At 39.0% G+C, this 21,902-nt stretch overlaps 1 pseudogene; it reads right to left on the reverse strand.

Annotated features, from left to right (window-relative positions):
* Positions 1–13,655: 13,655 nt before the first annotated feature.
* Positions 13,656–14,114, reverse strand: Gm20762 (annotated as a pseudogene).
* Between the last annotated feature and the right edge of the window lie 7,788 nt (positions 14,115–21,902).

The raw sequence follows: 21,902 nt of genomic DNA on the forward strand, positions 1-21,902 counted from the left end.
AGTCTTTAGTAGAGAATCTTTAAAAATATTTCACTTAAAAGAAATATATGGTTATAAGTACTGGGAAATAAATCTAGAAACACACAGTCAGGATTTATCCTCATTTTTGTGCCATGGTCTAATAATCCAACTACATAGCATCAAAAAATCTAATTATATTTCTCCTAAGTTCTTCTTTTAAGGTAACTTAAAGTATGTAGTACTGCCAGGACTACAATGGCGAAAAGAGCTCAAATCCTACAGTTCAGAATATTTGTACAAGTCATTTTTTTATAATTGATTGATAGATTTATTAATGTTTATTCATATAAATGGTTAGGCTCATAGATGTATGTGAAAAACAGGTATTCCTGATGCGATTGATGAGGGTGTCAGATAGCATAGAAGAGTGAATCTCCATCTCTCAGCATCATGTGAATGTTTGTAGTTCTTCACTTAGCTGTGTGAATATGTGAAAATGTCCCCTTCCCTAATGGCATGCCAACTGGTAATGTCATTTTGTAGATCTTACTTAGGTGACCCACCTATTAAGTTATCACAGGTGCAGCTCCACTATTACATAGAAGGCATTTTCTCTCAGCAGGCAGCTTAGTCCTCCAGATTTCACCATCTTCTAGTCCCTTTACATGTTCCCTGAGCTGTGGGTGCAGGGGTCATGCTGTGTATATATCACATGGGCTTGGACACCCTCAGTTAGTTGTCCTTACATGTTAACAAGTTAAGATTGTCTGCAATGCTACAAGTCTGTTACACATAATCCATATTGTGAGTAAACAGGACTATGCTTATTTATGGATGTAAGGATAGGCATTGAGATTAGAAAAAAGGAAGAAAATGCCTTACAGCTGAATATTATGCAAATATTTTCACAATTAAATTCTTTCAGGTAACTCTATCAAATTTTGGAATGAAACAAGCAAACAAATCTAGCAAGCACACATGATTGAATTTTTAAAAATGGGAAATTGTCTTTCATTTTCTCGGTAGTAGTGTTAATTCTACTTTGAAGATCTGCTAGAACTCTATGCTGAGAAGTTCTGGCTCAGTGCTTTTATGTTTGATTATTTATTTGTTTTGTTTTTTCTTTTGTTTTAGAGTGGGATTTTAAAATAATTTCCATGTCATTCTCTGTTATATGGCTATGTAAATTATTTTCTTAGTATTAATATGAGTTAAGATACACACACCAAACACACACACACACACACACCTTCTTATTTCTTATACATTTCCAATTTATTGTACTTCAGATTATTAAAATTATAAACCATAAGACTTTCAATCTGTGTCTATTTTAATGTTGTTCTTTGCAAGTAAAATTTTACTGAATTGGATCCACTCTGTTTGGGAGGAAGTGCTTTAAACTTATTGATCATTTCAAAGGAATAATTATTTTTTATTTTATTTCCATTTCATTAATTCATACCTGAATTTGCTTAAATATTTCTATCTAATTTTATTTGTTGTTGTATATTCTTGTCTTTTCTTTTTGTTTTTCTTTTCCAAGAACTCAAAGAGAACCATAAATCATTCTCATAATCTCTCTCTCGCTCTTCTCTCTCTGTCTCTCTTGAAAACATTTCTCACTTAACCATGTTCATTGTGTCCCATACATTTTGGTATGTTCTGTTTTGACTTTCCATTATATTTTAAGTTTTCTTCTTGTTTGCATCTTTCAGGTGATTATTATGTTGTCTAGCTTCCATGAACTTGTACACTTTATTTTCCATGTCAAGTTTATTAATTCTTTGAGGATTTCACATAGTGTATTTGAAAGAATATTCACCCTCTTTCCTGAATAGTTTCTGGATCCACTCCAACTGCACAACAGTGAGTTTCAAGTTATTTTTTTAATCAATCAGTCTAACAGTTTTTACCCATGAATTAAATTAAATGTGCCTATGAATATGACTAAGATACTGATAGTCAGGCAGGGATTTAGTACCTTTGGTGAGAACATGCTTTCAATTGGAAGAGGAGAAAGGAAACCCATGTTCATTCCACAGAAACACACATATAAAAAATGGTCTAGATCTAGATGATCAACACTGCAGGGAGGTTAACATCCATCACTTGAAGGCAACAATCATATTATCGATATGAAAATCATTTATGAAACACAGCTTCCTGTAATTTTCTCCAGCATCTCTCATGATGTTTGTAGGAAGGTTTTAATACTAATCACATGAAACAAATATTCTAGACAGAGCTAAATATTTTGAACACCATTGATATAGTAAATCAGCTGTAGATTCATGATTGATTTTCAGGGACCTAGATATGACTGATTTCAGGGACTGAAATCTAATTCCCAAACCACTACCATTAACTCTTGCCCTAAGAATTTATTAACAATTGTTCTCTCTTTAAGTCTATAATATTTTTATGACAGATATCATTAGATCTTGACATTTAATCTTCTAAATTTTCCAAATCATTCCCACCTCTCTAATCACCCAGCTTTATGTTCTATCTCTCAAAGAAGCAAACATGAATTAAAAAAACAACAGCTAACTGAACAGAAAAATGGGAGTCAAGATAAACAAATGAAAACCAATAATACAGAAGGAACATTGCCAAATTCATTCCATGAGGACACAGTCACCCTGATAAGAAAAAGAATTTCAGATCAAATTTCTCTTCTGAACACACATATAAAAAATGGTCTAGATCTAGATGATCAACACTGCAGGGAGGTTAACATCCATCACTTGAAGGCAACAATCATATTATCGATATGAAAATCATTTATGAAACACAGCTAGGTGTAATTTTCTCCAGCATTTAATATTTTTGATGCAAAAATGTTTTAAAAAAATATTCACAAACTGAACCCAAGTACACACCTAAACCATTTTCCACCATGATCAAGAGGACAACAGATAGTTCAATCTACTCATTAATCATGTGCTGAACAATTCTAATGTGTTTGAAAATATTAAAAAAATATCTGTTTTTGACATAGATCAATGAGGTTTGTATAGTGTAAGCACATATAGGATTAAGTTTGGGAAATACTGTTAGTATCTTTGTCAGTGCAAAGACATTTATGCAATGGTCAAAAGACAGTCTCCAGTGTCATTCTTACACTTTACCATATTTTTACCAATCATGATGGATTGTTCTCATTACATGTGACATGATAGTTGGCCACAAGATATTAGCTATTGGCCTGATTCCTCACAAATCCCCTAGACACATGTGATCATAGATGTACACGCAGCATTCATGTTTCTGAGGTCCTTAGGAAATGGCTGACTTTAATGTCCCTAAACATACATATTTCTTTGGAAATAATTTAGATGATAATTCTTATCATCTGAACGCTTTAAGGATCAAGTTTCACTCTAGGAAGATATAGAATATTCATGTTTTCAGTGGGACTTGTATTTAGGATCACGGAAGAGCATGCTTACACATATACATAAGTAATAGAACATGGAAAAATAGCTAGGAGAGAAAGCAGTTTTGACTCTGATTCTTTTACTCAAAAATTTTCTGTAAAATGCATTCTTTGCAGGCATTGTAAAGTTATCCATATATGCAGTTTAAGTGAAAATCTGCTATTTTGGAGAAAAATTACTCAAACAGTTTGGTTAAATTAAGAACCAAGTGTATTTACATCATCACTTGCTTTGAATGACCCTACAATGTTTTAGTGAACAAAGAGGGAGAAGATGATCAATCTTAAGAATTTCTCCCCAAGAGAGCATTCACCTTGTCATTTGAAATCTCATTCTCACTGCAAGGGGAACAGTCAAAACAGCCAGCTCTTACTCTCTCCTGATGTAATATTTTCATATCCAAGAGTGCAAGCAACTATTCATGTAGGAGTAGGGATCTGTAGATAATGAAGTCAGTGTTGGTAACTAATAGAGAATTCGCTATTTTCATTTATCTTTAATAGTTATAGCTCTTATCCTGTTCAGGGACTTAAGCATTTCTATAGACCTACAAAAAGAATCAGGTCACAATTTTTTTTTTAATTTATATTTTTAAATTTTTATTAGGTATCTTCTCCATTTACATTTCAAATGCTATCCCGAAAGTCCCCTATACCCTCCCCCCAGCCTGCTCCCCTACCCACCCACTCCCACTTCTTGGCCCTGGCATTCCCCTGTACTGGGGCATATAAAGTTTGCAAGACCAAGGGGCCTGCCTCTGTTCCCAATGATGGCTGACTAGGCCATCTTCTGCTATATATGCAGCTAGAGACACGAGCTCTGGGGGTACTGGTTAGTTCATATTGTTGTTCCACCTATATGGTTGCAGACCCCTTCAGCTCCTTGGGTACTTTCTCTAGCTCCTCCAATAGGGGCCCTGTATTCCATCTTATAGATGACTGTGAGCATCCACTTCTGTATTTGCCAGGCCCTGGCATTGCCTCACAAGAGACAGTTATATCAGGGTCCTTTCAGCAAAATCTTGCTGGCTTATGCAAGTGTCTGGATTTGGTGGCTGATTATGGGATGTATCCCGGGTGGGGCAGTCTCTGGATGGTCGATCTTTTCGTCTCAGCTCCAAACTTTGTCTCTGTAACTCCTTACATAGGTATTTTGTTCCCCATTCATGAAGGGATGAAGTATCCACACTTTGGTCTTACTTCTTCTTGAGTTACATGTGTTTTGCAAATTGTATCTTGTATCTTGGGTATTCCAAGTTTCTGGGCTAATATCCACTTATCGGTGAGTGCATATCATGTAAGTTCTTTTGTGATTGGGTTACCTCACTCAGGATGATGCCCTCCAGATACATCCATTTGCCTAAGAATTTCATAAATTCATTGTTTTTAATAGCTGAGTGGTACTCCATTGTGTAAATGTACCACATTTTCTATATCCATTCCTCTGTTGAGGGACATCTGGGTTCTTTCCGGCTTCTGTCTATTATAAAAAAGGCTGCTATGAACATACTGGAGCATGTGTCCTTATTACCAGTTGGAACATCTTCTGGGTATATGCCCAAGAGCGGTATTGCTGGATCTTCCAGTAGTACTATGTCCAATTTTCTGAGGAACCACCAAACTGATTTCCAGAGTGGCTGTACAAGCTTGCAATCCCACCAGCAATGGAGGAGTGTTCCTCTTTCTCCACATCCTCACCAGCATAAACCCCTAACCCTAACTCTAACCCTGAAATGTAAATAAAAAAAATATCTTTAAAAAAAAAAGAACTCAAAGATTAAGAGGGTATGCATTGATTACATTCATAACGTTTCACTCTAGTATGTATTCTTTCATGTCTTTGAAGAGCATAATGACGTACAAAGGCTTTGCCACATTGATTACATTTATAGGGCTTCTCTCCAGTATGAATTCTTTTATGTACTTTAAAATAACTTTGATGTGCAAAGGCTTTGCCACATTGATCACATTTGAAAGGTTTCTCTCCAGTATGTGTTATTAAATGCCTTTTGAAATTACGTTCTTGAGCAAAGGCTTTACCACATTGATTACATTTATAGGGCTTCTCTCCAGTATGAATTCTTTTATGTACTTTAAAATAACTTTGATGTGCAAAGGCTTTGCCACATTGATCACATTTGTAAGGTTTCTCTCCAGTATGTGTTATTAAATGCCTTTTAAGATAATGTTTTTGAGCAAAGGCTTTATCACATTGATTACATTTGAAAGGTTTCTCTCCAGTATGAGTTCTTTGATGGCTTTGAAGGTGACCTTGACAGACAAAGAATTTACCACACTGCTTACATTCATGGAGTTTCTCTCCAGTATGTATTCTTTTATGTACTTGGAGAGTATTATGATATACAAAGGCTTTACCACATTGATTACATTTGTAAGGTTTCTCTCCAGTATGTACTATTTTATGCATTTTAAGACGACTGTGTCTTCCAAAGTCTTTACCACATTGATCACATTTGTAAGGCTTCTCTCCAGTATGTGTTATTTTATGTACTCGCAGACTAGTATGATATGCAAAGGCTTTACCACATTGATTACATTTGTAAGATTTCTCTCCAGTATGTGTAATTAAATGCATTTTGAGATGACTGTGTTGTGAAAAGGCTTTACCACTGTGATTACATTCATAGAGTTTCTTTCCAGCATGTGTTCTTTTATGTATTTGGAGAATACTTTTTTGTGAATAGGCTTTATCACATTGATTGTATTTGTATTGTTTCTCTCCAGTGTGTATTATTTTATGCATTTGGAGACTGCTGTGATGTACAAAGTTTTCACCATACTGAATGCCTTCATAGAGGTTCTCTCCATTATGAATTCTTTCATGCCTTGGAGGATAACTGTGACATGCAAAGACTTTACCACACTGAGTATTTTCAGGGGTTTTCTCTCCATTACGACTTCTTTCATGCCTGCAAAGATAATTGGCACATGTAAAAGCTTTGCACATGCACTAAACCAGAGGAATATTTTTATCTGGAGAAATCAATTTTACAAGTTGGTCTAATTGTAAAGAGGAATCACATCTTAAGATTTTTATCACTTTGTTTACATTCATGGTTTCCCCTTCATTATGGGTTGTTTGGCATACCTGTAATGAATTATGAGTGTTATTACATGGCTCACATTTATAGCATCCTTTTTCTCTATGAGATTTTTCACAAAATTGAAGGGAAATGGAAGAGCTCAGACCTTTACCACACTGTGTACGTTCATTAATTTCCTATACTGTTAAATACACTACATTTTCACACTACATTAGCAAAGTAGACCAGGACAGACATAAAAGAAGTTCCACAATCCTAGTACCCATAGGGATTACCTGCAGTGTGAGTTTATGAATATATTCCCACTGTAGTTAGAAAACCAACTGATTATAAATTTGTATCAAACTGAGAAAGTTTGCTCAAATGTGGACTACTACAGAGAGTTTAATTGTCTGGGAGAGAGGGAATGTTCTGTTTCATTCAATATTGCTATGCTAACATGGATTGTATCCATTGTGATACAGGATATACCTATTAAAAAAAGAATAGCAAATGAAAGATTTCTACATAGCTTTCATACAGTTTGATTGTTTGTTCATATCAGAACTAGGGTTTCTCGTCAACAACATTCTTGACTCTCATAAACTGCCCCTCTCACTTAAACTTAGCAATGTTACTATATGAATAATCAGCTTTACTATGGAATATTTGCTTATTAGAAACATACACTTATCACCTAATATATATCTTTGGCAATATGTGAGTGGTATGAGACCAGATCTGGTATGTGGCTATGATTCAAATGGTAATATAAGTTAAGGCATTGTTTCCTTGTCTTATCTTTCAGACAAAGGCCCTGAAAACACAAATCAGACACCTGACACTGTACATGGATTTGTGAGAATTTAATAATAAATACACTTAAAGAAGTGCATTTTTCTTTACACTGTTGCTTTTCTTGAAAAGTTCCAAGACATATTAACATTTCTTCAGAGACATATTCATAGCAACTTGCACATGAAAATTACCTTCCATGTCTCCTGGAACTTTTATAATGATCTTCAATATTACGGTCTTCCCAATTGTAGCCTAAAATATAGTACCAGAAAATTTAGCATATATTAGGCAAATTTAAGTTACTATCTTTATAAACCTGATTTATTTACCTTATTCTTCCCCATTCTCAATTGAAATTTCAGAAAAGCATCAAAAACAAAGAAATAGTTGTTTCCTGATTTTAAGAAGTAAAGGAAAATTCATAGTCTTACCTACAGCATTGAGGTTCCTATAGGTCTCCAACATCACATCTCTGTAGAGGCTCTTCTGTGAAGGATTCAGTAAAGCCCATTCTTCTTGAGTGAAGTTCACATGCACATCATCATAGGTCAGTTCATCCTAAAATATTCCATACATGTGTAAAAATGAAACCATGATACCAACATCACTGTAAATGTATGCTTCATTGACAATATATTTGTATGATTCTGGTGCTTCCCCCACTTATTTCATGACCAAGAAGTTCTAATGTAATTACCAAATCATCTTAGAAGGAAACTGAATAATAAGGTTCACTTCTGTCATTTCTTTGCTCTTTGAATGGTAGAGAATTTGCAAGAGAAATGCTAATTAACAGAGGGGGTGAGTAGTATTGAGCACACATCAGAGAAATTTTATGAACAATTACTAACTACAAAAAATGATGGACAAACTGAGCATAGTAGTTCATGTCTTTAATGGCAGCACTCAGGAGGCAGAGGCAGGTATATCTCTGGTCTACCCAGGACAGCCAGAGGTATATATTAAGGCCCTGTCTCCCCTGTAATAAGCAAACAAACAAACAAGAAAGAGAGAAAGGACTCAGAGGTTTTTACTGGAGTTCCTACAAAGAATGACACATTCACTCCAATTCTCTATTCATCTTCTAGAATCCTGAAGTGTCCCAGTTTAATCTGTAACAGTAGTGAGATCTTACTTAAAGGGGATGCATCTTTGAACAGATACAAATGAAAATGTTAATCCTACATTGGACAGGTACTGGCTCACCAGTGAAGCGCTCTTGCTGGTCTTCCAAATAATTGGGCTCAATTGCCAGTACTTCTAAGGGGCTTCACACCTATCAATTACTCCATGTTCAGGAATTCTGAACCCATCTTCTCACTACTATGGCTACCAGGCATACATGATATGCATATTCATGCATACACTCAAATACTCATATTCATTTAAAAAATGAAAACAAACACAACAGGTAGGAAGAATGTTATGTACCTGCAAACCAGTGACTCAGAAAGCTCAGGAAGTAAAACTCAGGCAGTATTAATGTCATGAATACAGGCTATACTGAGAAACAGAATATTCTCTCTGCCAAATTTCAAAATTCACAACGTGGATGGCTATCAACACAACAGCATATGCTGTACAAAAACCTACATTCTAGCCCATCAGCCAATAATATAAAAACAAACAAACAAAAAAACCAAAGAAAATGCAAGCCATGTTGGCCCACATCTAATCCCAGCACTCTGGAGCCAGAGTCAGGTGGACTTTTAAGTTTGAGGGTGCATGTTCTACACACCTACTTTCAGGACAGCTGGGGCTACACAAAGAAACATTGTCCTGAAAGACAAAAACAACAAAATTAAAATTATAAAATATAAAATAGGCTTGCAAAATAGCTTAGCACTGAATAACAATTCCTTCAACTTCATCTTATGTGATTTACGGATAGTCTATAATGGTGAAGGCAAGACAACATAAGAAGGAAGCTGACTAATCAGGTCCAACCACAACACAGTAGACACATGTGCGTGCACGCGCACGCGCGCGCGCACACACACACACACACACACACACACACACAGAGAAAGGAAATGGGTTGAGTCTATGGACACTCAAATTTCATCCCCAATAAGCAATCTAGAAAGTTTCCTCCTTCAAAAAATTGAGAAGACTGAATTGGCCAGAGCCAGGCTGACTGCATGACAGGCTGCAAACTGACAGTTTGGGAGACTAGGTCTAAGTTGCTGTTTCCTAGAATTGGAAAAGTCCAAATGAGTCAATTCTAGGAAAACCACCCTCACAGACAATCAGGAGCTTCCAGGAGCTGCACCTGCCACCAGGCCTGAGGCAAGCCTAAACCAAGAATACTTAGTCAGCATTGGTTATGGAAATTCCCCAAAATATCCCAGGACCTTAACCAATCCCAAAGACACCCATACACCTGGAAACTGAGCCAACCAATCAGAATAAAGTTCACCTACTTCTTTCTGGAATTCTCCAAACTGTCTTTAAATTGAGCTTGCAAAGCTTAAGTACCTGTCTCCATCCTAGTGAATGGTACACCCCTGCATGATAGAATTCTGCAGAATAAAATGATTTTGTATACTACTTGAGTTGGGGGGTTCTTCCTTAAGTGATTCTTGGATCCTAACATTCTAAGCTCTCCCAAAGAAATCCACAAAAAGAAACAAGTGTTCAAAGACATCACCCTATCTGTGAGCTTTTTCACTCAAACAACTACATTCTGATCATGGTCATCCATGTTGAAAATGTACACAGTTTAACTTCAATGACCCTAACAGTCTGCAGCAGCCCATGCATTCTTCAAATGTAGCAAAGTCTCTTAGGACACTGTTTTTTTTTTTTCCCCAAGCTTTATTTATTTCATTCATATAAGTACACTGTAGCTGTCTTCAGAAACGCCAGAAGAGGGCATCAGATCCCATTACAGATGGTTGTGAGCCACCATGTGGTTGCTGAGAATTGAACTCGGGACCTCTGAAAGAGTAAGCAGCCAGTTCTCTTAACTGTTGAGGCATCTCTCCATGCACTCTTCTGACATTCTTGATTGTTACATCTTGTAAAATCAAAAGTCAAGTTATTATATTACATACAAAAGCACAGAATGCCCCTTACCTTTCCAATAGAGAGGAATGTGTACATAGTGAGGGAAGAATGGACCAAGGCAGGAAACCCAGAAGGACAAACACCACATCATGTAACTATCTCAGACAAGGGGCCTCAGTTTCAAAAGGCATAGATGGCCCTATCTCTTGTGCACGCCGGACTCGATCCTGCTGCACACGTTTATTGGGAGAGCTTGATTGTAGAGGCGAAGAGACCTCGAGCCCAGAACTGGTGCTGCTTTTATAGGCCTAGGACAGGCGTTCTCTCTCATCTGATTGGTTAACTTGTCTCTCATCTGATTGGTTAACTTTTGTCAATTCTCAAAACCTCACCTTGGCAAAAGAACCTTTACTGGCTATGTATGTGTGGTGGCCAGCTGTAGCCAACTGCTACTCTGCAACTGCCACTCTGTAACTGCCACTCTGCCACGGCTTCCCACATCTCCTCCTTTTTGCTTTAATAAAATGAGGCTGGTCTAGGCCTGTGCAATTATGTCCATCCGCCGTGGCTCCTGTTTTAGGTCGTTCCTCTAATGTCACAGCCTTTCCCATCATAGGGTAACCCTATCGCCACTGGGCCCCGTGTCTTAGGTTGGTCTGTGCATGAGGAAAGTTGCCCGTCTCTGGATACCGCAGTGCTGTGTGACAGTAACTGCTAAATGACCTAGGGCGAACTCTGCAAAAGAGGCCAGCCAAAAAATGAATTAGTGGGGAAATCATGATCACTCTATCGCTTGCAATGAGGAAACCTCAGTGATGTGCAAGGGCTGATCAATGATCGTTGAGTCTCTCTCATCTCAGTGCTGTGGAGTGCAAGAGCAGAGAACTCAGATGCTGACTAATTCTTGAGCATAGATAACCAAATTTCAGGGGAGGAGCCGTTTTCAATAGCTAAAAGTGCCTGAGTTATAATCACCTTGTCACGTTTTTGTTGGGTTCTGAATTTGCATACCAACCAGAGCATGAACACCGGTCCACAGCATATGGCAGCACCAAACAAAATCACTCCCACCCATTCCTTAAAGTAAGAAAAAGCAGACGTAAGCCAAGAGGTAAAGTCTCCGAGGGTCACTGGTTCCACTCTGGTCCCATTAAGGTTCAGGATATGTATCTGCAGCCTCGTCTGCAACCTTTCCAGCTCCTGCGACCAGTTCTCCTTCAGGTAATTCGATAGGTCTGTACTTTTAATAAAAGAATCATTAATATACCTAATGGGAGTAGTGCACACATGCGGAGTGGATGCCACACAACTCATTTGTATGACATCCATCATCTGTTCCATGTTATGTTGTAAAATATCCATTCTCTGATTCACTAACATTAACCCTGAGGCGATATGAGAATCTGCCCTTTGCAGGGCAAGCAATGCCTCAGACCTTTTTTTTTTTTTTTTTTTTTTTTGCTATCTGACTTATAGTGTCAGCAGTATTAATTTGATCTGCCCAATTAGAGATAATCTTTTTCTTTAAAAAAAAATTACAGGGTGTAAAAGGTTTATCCACATTATGCACAAAGCATAGAGTATAATTTAAATGAAAACTAGTACTCTTATACACCTGTGGCTCTTGAAGAGTTTGTCGTGCATAAGGCACATCCAAAAAACATTCCTTTGCAAAAAAACAAAGGCTAGGTAGAAGAATTGGAATGTACCGGTAAAGGTACTGGCCATGATCTTACTATGGCCCACAAAGGTATACTTATCCCTGTCTCAATCATCAGGAGCAGGATCATCTTGGGATTCATCTTGATCTTTCACAGTCCTTGTCAGTCGTTCTGGGACCCACAGCTGTTGTCAATGATCCTAGGGAAACAAACAGACCTTCTCGCCCACGTCAACACTGGTGGGCATTGATTTCCACGCCCTTATGGCAATCTGATTCACCTGCTCAAACACCTGCACTGGATATCTTGCCTGTTGCTGTGCAAAGTGACCTTGACCAAGCAGCATATCCCTATCCCATGCTGGATTTCCTGTAGCAGAGTTAGCCACTGCCTGTTCATTTGCAAATTCAATAAGAAAGGCTTTCCAATCTAAATACTGCCCAGGTGAAAGGCATGCCTTCCTCCTCCTCCGCCTCGGCTCTTTTATTTTGTCCTTTCTGTCCACCTGATAACACTGTGTCTCCTTTCTTTTTCCTTTTTCTTTTTAAGCCCTTCTCCTCTTCCGACATACTTTCTTGTTGCTCTGTAAGGATTTTCTGACCTGTCTTGACTGCCTCTACACACAGTTTCAAACAGTAACAGAGTCCATATATCAGAACAAACAAGACCAAAACTATCAGACCTACCCACAAAGGGTCAATAGGAGAAAAAAGCATAACTCATGAACCTTAACTTGTCCCAAAACCAGGAACCTTAACTTGTCCCAAAGCCGGGAACCTTATTGTCTCAATCCTTTCTTTCCTTCCTTTCCTTTTTTTTTTTCTTTCCCCTTTCCTTTTCTTCACTATTTCCTTTTCTTTATCACTGATTCCTTTTATTTTTCCTCCCTTTTCTTTTCCTTTTTATCCCCCTTTAACCCGGGGATCAATTTGGGAGACTTACCGGTACCACCGTTCCTCAGCTGAAGAGTTCTGAATCCACGCTGGATCCTTCTCAGCAGTCTGTTTTACGGGAACCTTTATTAACCGCTCCTTCCCCGTGATGCAGTTCTGAATCCTCCCTGTAGCAGGGGTTCTTCGCTCGTGCCTGAAGATGTTTCTTGTCTCGGGTTTTCGGCACCACTTCTAGCGCGCGCTCAACTGGCCAGGAAGAACGACGCTGCAACAGGATCCTTCTGCACATGTTTATTGGGAGAGCTTGATTGTAGAGGCGAAAAGACCTCGAGCCCAGAACTGGTGCTGCTTTTATAGGCCTAGGACAGGCGTTCTCTCTCATCTGATTGGTTAACTTGTCTCTCATCTGATTGGTTAACTTTTGTCAATTCTCAAAACCTCACCTTGGCAAAAGAACCTTTACTGGCTATGTATGTGTGGTGGCCAGCTGTAGCCAACTGCCACTCTGCAACTGCCACTCTGTAACTGCCACTCTGCAACGGCTTCCCACACCTATCCATGAAACTTCTCATATATCTATCAGTTTAGTTACTTGCACTCTTTATATACAGCTCTCCATGGCAGGTGTCTCATAGCTTAGGTATCTCAACATCTTGTGGTCTCAAAATGCAACTCGGGCTTCATCCTCACAGGTTCATGCAATGCACTCTCACAGTTTCCTCCCTCACTGGGGCTCTTATCCTGGCAAACATAGATGGCTGGAACAGTGCTGAACAGAAACCACAAGGGAAGAATCCATGACCTTACATTTTACATCTTTCTTTTTTTTGTTGTTTGTTTTGTTTTGTTTTGTTTTCAGGTTTATTGAAAATATGGCATAACAGATTAAACAGCTCCACGTGGTGTTTTGAAATTCATGCCAACTGTAGGCTGAGTGACCTGAAGGTTAGAGCGACTGCCAAAGTCCAGAAGCTTCAGCATCTCCTTGGTGTCAGGATCCACCTCAATGATCTCCTGATCTAGGGCTGAGACCTCAGGAACGTAGTTATCTCTCTTCTCTCTCTTCTTCCTGCAACTTGATAGAGATGCCTCTCACAGGACCTCTCTGAATCCGCTTCATCAGATGCGTGACATAGCCAGCTATCTTGTTCCGAAGCTTCTTGCTGGGGATAATGGCGATCTCCTCGCACACGCGCTTGTTGGTGTGGAAGTCATTACCCAGGCGCGTGTAGTACTTCTCGATGATGACCCGGGCCGCCTTCTTCACGGTCTTGGTACAAACGCGGCCCATTATGGTGGGTCTCGGTAAAAGAGTTACATCTTTCTTATTTCCAGAACTTGGGTGCTCCTTTTAAGTTTGGGTTCTACGTTTGGATGGACTCTGCCATGCTTGGACCACAGTTGTAGCAGGTTTTCTATGAAGCTCCTTCCCAGAATTCCGGACTAGGAATCACTTAGCCTACCTATCCCCCCCCCCACCTCACCTCCCTTTCCATTCATTGAAGGCTTAGCAGGAGGGTGTGTTTTCCTTAGGACACCTTCCTGGCTTTCAATCCTGAATTCAGGCCTGTCTCAGCATTTGGCTGCCATTTGAAACTACCCAATGTTGTTTTTCTCTACAAGCCACAGACTGCATTTATTTCTGCCCAACTTGTTGTTGTTTTCCTTATTGTAGTCCTGAGTGAATTACTGGAAATAATCATCCAACAGATTCAATATCTTTTAATTCTGCCTTACTCAATTTGTAAGAGCATGGGAAGAATAAGAAAGATTTGGGGTCAAATTACCACACAAATCACCTCTAGTTAAATTTTTCATGCAGTCCATTTTCAACTAAAATCCTATGACCTCAACTGCATTACTTGCAATACTCCAATCTTCCAGATGCTACAATTAAGCTCTAAGTACAGCTTTCTACGCTGTTTGCCATCTCAAGTCCTGATATCTCCCACATTCCTCCAAAGGAGAACATGTGCAGTTTCTGTCCAGCAACAAAATCACTTTATGTGCCTTTTCTTTTTCTTTTCTTGGTTCTGACTCACTACTCTGCTACTTTGATTGAATCCTCTAACCAAAAGCATCTCAGGTAATGAACAGGTTCACTTGTTTGGTCCTGTCAGATCATACTCCATCATTTTGGGAGCTTAGGATAGAACCTCAAGCTTCAAGAAAATAAGGCAAAAACCATGGATGAACATTGTTTCCTGCCTTGACCTCTTGCTTGGTAACTGTCTCACTCTCAGTTAGCTCTCTTATGTAGCCCAGGCCCACTAGCTTAGGGATCCTGCCACCCTCAGTGGAAGAGCCTTCCTTCCCACATCAAACATCACACAACACAATCTCTCACAGACACAGCATCCTGCCATTTTAATGAGAGATGACTGTAGGCTCCAAAATGTTGACAACTTAAGCTAATTAGGACACACAGACAATAATATATCAGAAAGTTTTAAAAAGCCAAATCTAATGTGTTAACCATATCAATCACTTAAGTAGCAAAACCCTAAAAATTGCTGATTGCATCAACTGGAAAACAGAGTTGCCAAAAATGAGGAGAGGCAAGCCTTCAGGATCAAGAAGAGGAAACTAAAACTGTTTCCCAACTATGAAAAACTAAAGAAACTCATAGTAAATTTTCAGAAGACAAATAGGTAAAGGTCTACTATTTTCCAGAGAAACAATATAATTAGATTATAGTGAATAACATCACACAATGTAGATACCACCACAAATAAAGAGAGACCAAAAGACAGACAGACGTAGAAGTCTTTTTAAAATGAAGTACAAGACTATAATAAAAAAGTTAAGAAATTACAGGTCAATACTCATCCTGTGTATTCTGTTTCTCCTCTTTGCCAATAAAACAAAATAGATTAAAAGTGGCAAAAACCTGGTCAGCTGGACATAAAGGCTGTCTAAGCAATGGGAAGCATTTTTTTTACCCAAATTCACATATTATAGAAGCCTAATATACAAAATATATAACAACCTCAAGAAACTAGACTATCCAAAGCAAAAAGTTCAATTTATAATGTGGTATAGATGTAAACAGAGAATTCCCAACAGAGGAGTCTCAAAAAGCCGAGAAATACCTAATGAAATCATCACCATCTTAGCCATGAGGGGAATGCAAATCAAAATTACTTTGAGCATCTATCTTGTACATGTCAGAAGGGTTGAGATCAATAATACAAGTGACAGCTCATGCTGGCAAGAATGTGGAGAAAGGGGAACAAACCCCAACTCCTTGTGGGGTACAAACTAATACCATCACTATAGAAATCAGTATTTCCTCAGAATCGTGGTTCCTCAGAACACTGAGAATCCATCTACCCAAAACCCAGCTATACTGCTCTTGGGAATCTATCCAAAAGGTGCTCCTCCCTACCTCAGGGACATTTGCTCAACTAGGTTCATAGCATATTTATTCATCCTAGCCAAAAACTGGAAACAACCAAGAGGTACCTCAACTGTAGAATGGATAAACAAAAAATGTGGTCCATTTATACAATGAAGTATCACTCAGCTGTTTAAAACAAACACCCAACATTGTGAATTTACAGCCAAGTGAATGCAACTTCAAACAAACAAAATACTTTGGAATCAGCTTTCCTGTTAGGAGTTTTCTTTAGATTGTTTTGAATTTATGCTACAAATTAAACCGACCCAACACCCCTTTTATTTTTTAAAACCTCCCTATAATGGTGTTTTTTACAGTTGTAAGTATGTGAAACTGAAAATGATGTGAAATAATGTACAAAGCTATAGAAAGAGGACTTTAGCATAGACTTTAGGGACACAGAATATATTGTTAGGGTTACATAAATGATATCTCACTAAGTATAACTTAATTGAGAAAACACAAGGAGTGAAAAATAAAACATTGTCCAGAATTGAATAATGAATATGAATGTGATACAGGGTTGTGTATTAGGAATAAACTCTGAAAGCAGTAGGTTGAGATTTTTCATAGATGTCAACTAAAATTAGTTAAGACCATGTTGTGTTATAGTTGATATAAAATTTTACATAGTTAATGTATGTATTCTGATACATTTGCACATAATACCTACTCCCAAGCAACCCCATTCTACTGAGTTCTCATAAAAATGACTGAATTGCCATAGATCCCAGCAGTCTTCTCAGTATAGTTTCCATGCACTTGAAATTAGTTTAAAGAAGAACCAGAATTCTCATGTTCATTACAGTTGTATTATGGTAGCCTAATTACCTCAGTGCTCTTTTGTTGAAGACAAGCTGGGTGCCTAAAGGTGACAGTGTGCTAAAGGAATGAAGACAATAGCAAAGGTTAAAGGATTAAGTTCTTGTAAAGACTCTCACAGTCAGTGCTGAATTGGTCATAAAAACTGCATGTGATTACAGCTTAAGTGTTGTTGACCCATTTCTTTTTCCCATATAATTTTAATCTTTTGTGCACTCTTATTATCAGATGGATACGAGGACTTGAACCATCTTGTCTATCTGCAGGTAGCAGTGGAAAATGAAGGGTGACCATTCAGCTCAGTCAGTCAACAGGATCTCAAGGGAGGGAGGGAGGATTGAAAAGAAGACAATTAGACAACACTATAACATGACTCCAGCCAGTGCTGAGGCTGAAGTAGGTCTATCTTTCTCAAGCCTGCTTTTATACCATTTTAAGTACAAGCCAATAATAAGGTCAGTTCTAGGTCAAGGAATACACAAGCTAATAAACAAAGTCCAGGAATTGTAAGTTTTAAGGGGCTTATCAGCACCACCAAGATAAAAGGAATGCCACACATTCCTTGGCTGAGATTACCTGGAGTTTTGTATTAGCCCAAATGTAACTATTCTATTCTGAGCCTACTTCCATGTCCTTGTTCAATGTCAAATTCCTGCCAACTCCCTACCGAATGGCAGAAAGCACAGAATCTAGCTGAAGCAATCTCTTTCAAAGGGTTTTACTAATGTTTAGTTAGCACATTATATAGAGAAGAGAAATGAACAATCAAGCTTTCTGTAGCAAGAGTTGTTATAGATGGGAAGCAAATGTGGTATTATAGTACACTGTAAAAATGCAGAAAGTGGCTTTATTTGGATGGTATGAAAGCTTTCTGCCTGTGAGTCATACTGCATGAAAAAGTAAAAATGAATTTAAGAAACAGACTGTTTTGTTTGAATTTAAATACTGATGATAAATTACAATTGGACACACATGTAATTGCCTTAAATAACTGATTCATCTCTATTTTCTCTGCATTAAGTAAGTTAGATGGTAATACTTTCATTTTTGCTTTGGAGAATGTGTTTAAACATTTAACATTTTTATACCTTGGTGTATTTATTCTTTTTTTTTAAGATTTATTTATTTTTACTATATGTAAGTACACTGTAGCTGTTTTCAGACACTCCAGAAGAGGGCATCAGATCTCATTACAGATGGTTGTGAGCCACCATATGGTTGCTGGGATTTGAACTTCGGACCTTCGGAAGAGCAGTCGGGTGCTCTTACCCACTGAGCCATCTCACCAGCCTGGTGTATTTATTCTTAATGTATAATATAGTTAATGCAGCAAATTTGTACAATATCACATATTTATTTTATTGAAAAGTTATTTAGACATTGGTTTTTCTTGACAACAATCAAGAGTTTTCTTTTGGAATGAAATAAGAAACATTGTGATTCCACATTTCAAACTAGTGAAAACTAAAACAAGAAAATGACTGTTTTTGTTTCCTACATGACATATATTTCACATTGCTGAGAGCAAAACTTCTGATTTCACAGACATAGACTGGGCCCAAGATGAGCTTATCATGAACTCCTGTGTTGCAGGGTATTTGATCACAGTGTTAACCCAGGGAATATCCAGTTTACTTGGGGGTGGGGGTGGAATGGGGGAGGGAAGCTGTTTCTATTTGTGGTGTGGCTCAGCCCTTAGTACACATGTTTGCAGCCACACGATGAAAATAAAGTTAGTTTTAGAAGGAAGCATTCATATTTGAAAGCAATGTCTAATTGAGTGGCTGACAAAATGATGAATTAGAGAAAGATCTGACAAAATAGAATGTGCCCAACTCTCAAGAGAAGAGAGAGGGAAGAGAGGCAACATAAGAGGAAGCAGCTGAGAGGGTAAGAGGAGGAGGCAGTTTTACCTGGAGAGTTTAACAGAGACAGGCTAAAGAGAAAACGAGCTAGACACAGGTGAAGAAAGAATGAGCTAGAGAATGAGACTGTACCAGAAGATGAGAACAGATTGCTAGAATTCATTTGAGGCCAAGCACAGCAATTCAGTCAGAAGTGAAAGAAGCCAGTTTGAATCGGTTAGCATGAAGAGGAATTTGAGTCAGAACAACTGAGTTGACCAGCCAGCCAAAGTTCAGAAAGAAAAAAAAAGGGGGTGATTTTATTCAGCAGTTAAGTCTCAGATGCCCAAAACATTCTAGACCTAGATAAAATTGTACAGAGGTTAGAAGCTTTCAGGACTAGGTCTAGATGATCAGGAGGAATTGAGCCTCCAAGATGATATGTTTACACTCCTTTGTGATGGTCACTATCTACAAAAACAGTACAAAAGCTGTATCTGTCACAATCCTACTGTAAGGATCTCCAAGGGACCACCTTAGTCAACAGCTCAACCAAATATAACCCATTTCCAACACTGAAGCCCTGGCTGGCCTCAACGGATGTTCAGTTCAGACTTCATATTCTCCATTACTTGGAGTCTTCATTAGGGCCACCCTATAGCATCCAGGAAGTTGCTGTTGTACTGGGTTTTTACAGTAACCGCCAAATGACCCCTAATTCCAGCTGTTTCTCCCTGCATTGTACTTTACTTACCCCTGCATCCCCCCCAACTGATCCCTCCCATTCCTGTTCCCATCAAACCCCAGTCTACTCACAGAAACTACTCTATTTCCCCTTTAAAAGGAGATCTGTGCTTCCCTCCTATAGCCCATCTCTACCTAGCCTTTCTGGGTTTGTGGAGTACAGCTTGATTATTGTTTACCTAATAGGTAATATATACTTATAAGCGAATGCATGCCATGTTTGTCATTCTGGGTGTGGGTTACTTCAGTTAGGGTGTTTGTTATTTTTGTTTTATTTGTTTGTTTGTTTGTTTGAGACAGGGTTTCTCTGTATAGCCCTGGCTGTCCTAGAACTCACTCTGTAGACCAGGCTGGCCTCGAACTCAGAAATCCGCCTGCCTCTGCCTCTGCCTCTGCCTCCCGAGTACTGGGATTAAAGGTGTGTGCCACCACACCGGGCTGCCTTTTCTATCTTTAATCCTTGCTCTCGGTATCAGAGACTGTTTGACTCATGCTGGGGGGTCCAGTACAAGGAAAGAAAGTAGATTCAAAAATCTCTTTCTCCTCCATCCTTGTTACTCTCCTATCTGGTGTTAGGGGGTGAAACAGGGGTGGGGGGGAGACGGGGGTGGGGGGGAAGTGGACTGTGGGTGCTGTTGGGGAAGGGTTTAAGGGTAGGGGAAAAGTAGCAAAGACCAGCTACATTGATTAAGGCTAAAAGAGGAGCCAGACTAGGATGGATTTTGCATTTCACATATGCTGCCACCCTTCAGTCTCTTTTAGGTTCAGGTTGAGGTTATCTTTTGAACAACTTAAATACAGACTGGAGACTGCAAGTCTAGCCACTAAGACAGATAGGAAATTTACACAGCAAGCATATTCCCAGGATCATTTCTTAAATACACCAGTGCACAGCAGGTTAATGACAGTGTCCTAAGTGGAAGGTTCCAGATGATGAAAAACACTGGAAAAGGAAAAGGTAGAAAGTAAAAAAGCTGGGGTGGGGGTGGGGGGTCTTACACAAGTTATGACTCATGCTAAGTAAGTTTCTAAAGAATACCATCTTGAACACAATTGACATGAGGGAAAGGAAGGAGATGGGAGACATCTATGAAGTCAGGAGAAAGATGAAGAAACTATAAAGTCAGCAGAAGCAGCGTACAATGGGACACACCACTCAGGAGAAGTCTAATTAAACAGTGCTGCACAAGGGCAACTCAGTGTTTCTCAAAAACATTTCTGACCAAATCTCTCATGGCCTTGGGAATGATAACCACAGCACCATACAGTGGGAAGAGTGGTCTCAGGGTACGCTCCCAAGGAGCCAGTTGAGTAGGCCCCAGGCTGTGACTGGCTCTGCCAAGCATGTTCCTGGGTTTCAGAAGGAGCTATGTCATGCTCCAGACATGGGGACCTCAGGGAAATTACAGCATGATCAGGCCAGCACTCAATAATACAACAGTGTTTTCTTTTCTTTTCTTTTTACCCTTTTCACATGGTTGTCACTAAGTGTCATGTAGCCCATGTGGCAGAACTATGCTTCTTTCAAGAAGAAAACTGAACCTTTATGGCACACTAGGCCTTACTGTAGATTGTAATCCTGTAATGCCCCATTGAGCAGCTGGTTAGAGGCCTGCTCTTTGATATGGAGACGGGCCTAGTGGCTGGTTGTAAATCAAGTTTGTTTTCTTTATTATGGTTTGGAGCCATATTTTGAAAGAACCTAGTGGGGAAACCCCCACTCAACTCCCGATTCACCCAAGAATCACGAATGGAACACAACACCTTGATGTAACAACACGAGGTATTTTAATGGCGGAGCTCCAGGTTGAAACATATCTCACACGAGGCTTGGAAGCTAGGGGTTTTTATAGAAAAGGAGTGGGGCTGGGGGAGGAATTGGCGCGGTTTCACATGATTGGTCCATTTAAACATCAGCAGCCTGTTAACATTTAACTTAGGTCAGAGGGGTGGGAGATAGGGAGGCGATGGGTCTGCCCGGGCATGTCCTGGTCTGTTCTGCTATGTTCTCAGCCCCAGGTTTCAAAGCTCACAAACAACTCTTTGGGCTATTTGACATACAGGTCTCAAGTTTTATTTCCTTTCAATTTCTGGGCAATCCTGGTGAACAAGCATGTGTATCCTAGCAACCTAAACTCTTACCTGTGGGGTTACTTATCTGTAGGATGTTTTACATGCAGTCCACCCTCAGATAAATTCTACTTGGGGTGCCTTACTATCCTTTACATCATCAATCCTGCACTTTTACATCACAGCTTGATATTGGATGAGATGAGATGTCTTT

Source organism: Mus musculus, chromosome 19 (genome assembly GCF_000001635.26).
Source record: "Mus musculus strain C57BL/6J chromosome 19, GRCm38.p6 C57BL/6J".
In the NCBI taxonomy this organism is placed as follows: Eukaryota; Metazoa; Chordata; class Mammalia; order Rodentia; family Muridae; genus Mus; species Mus musculus.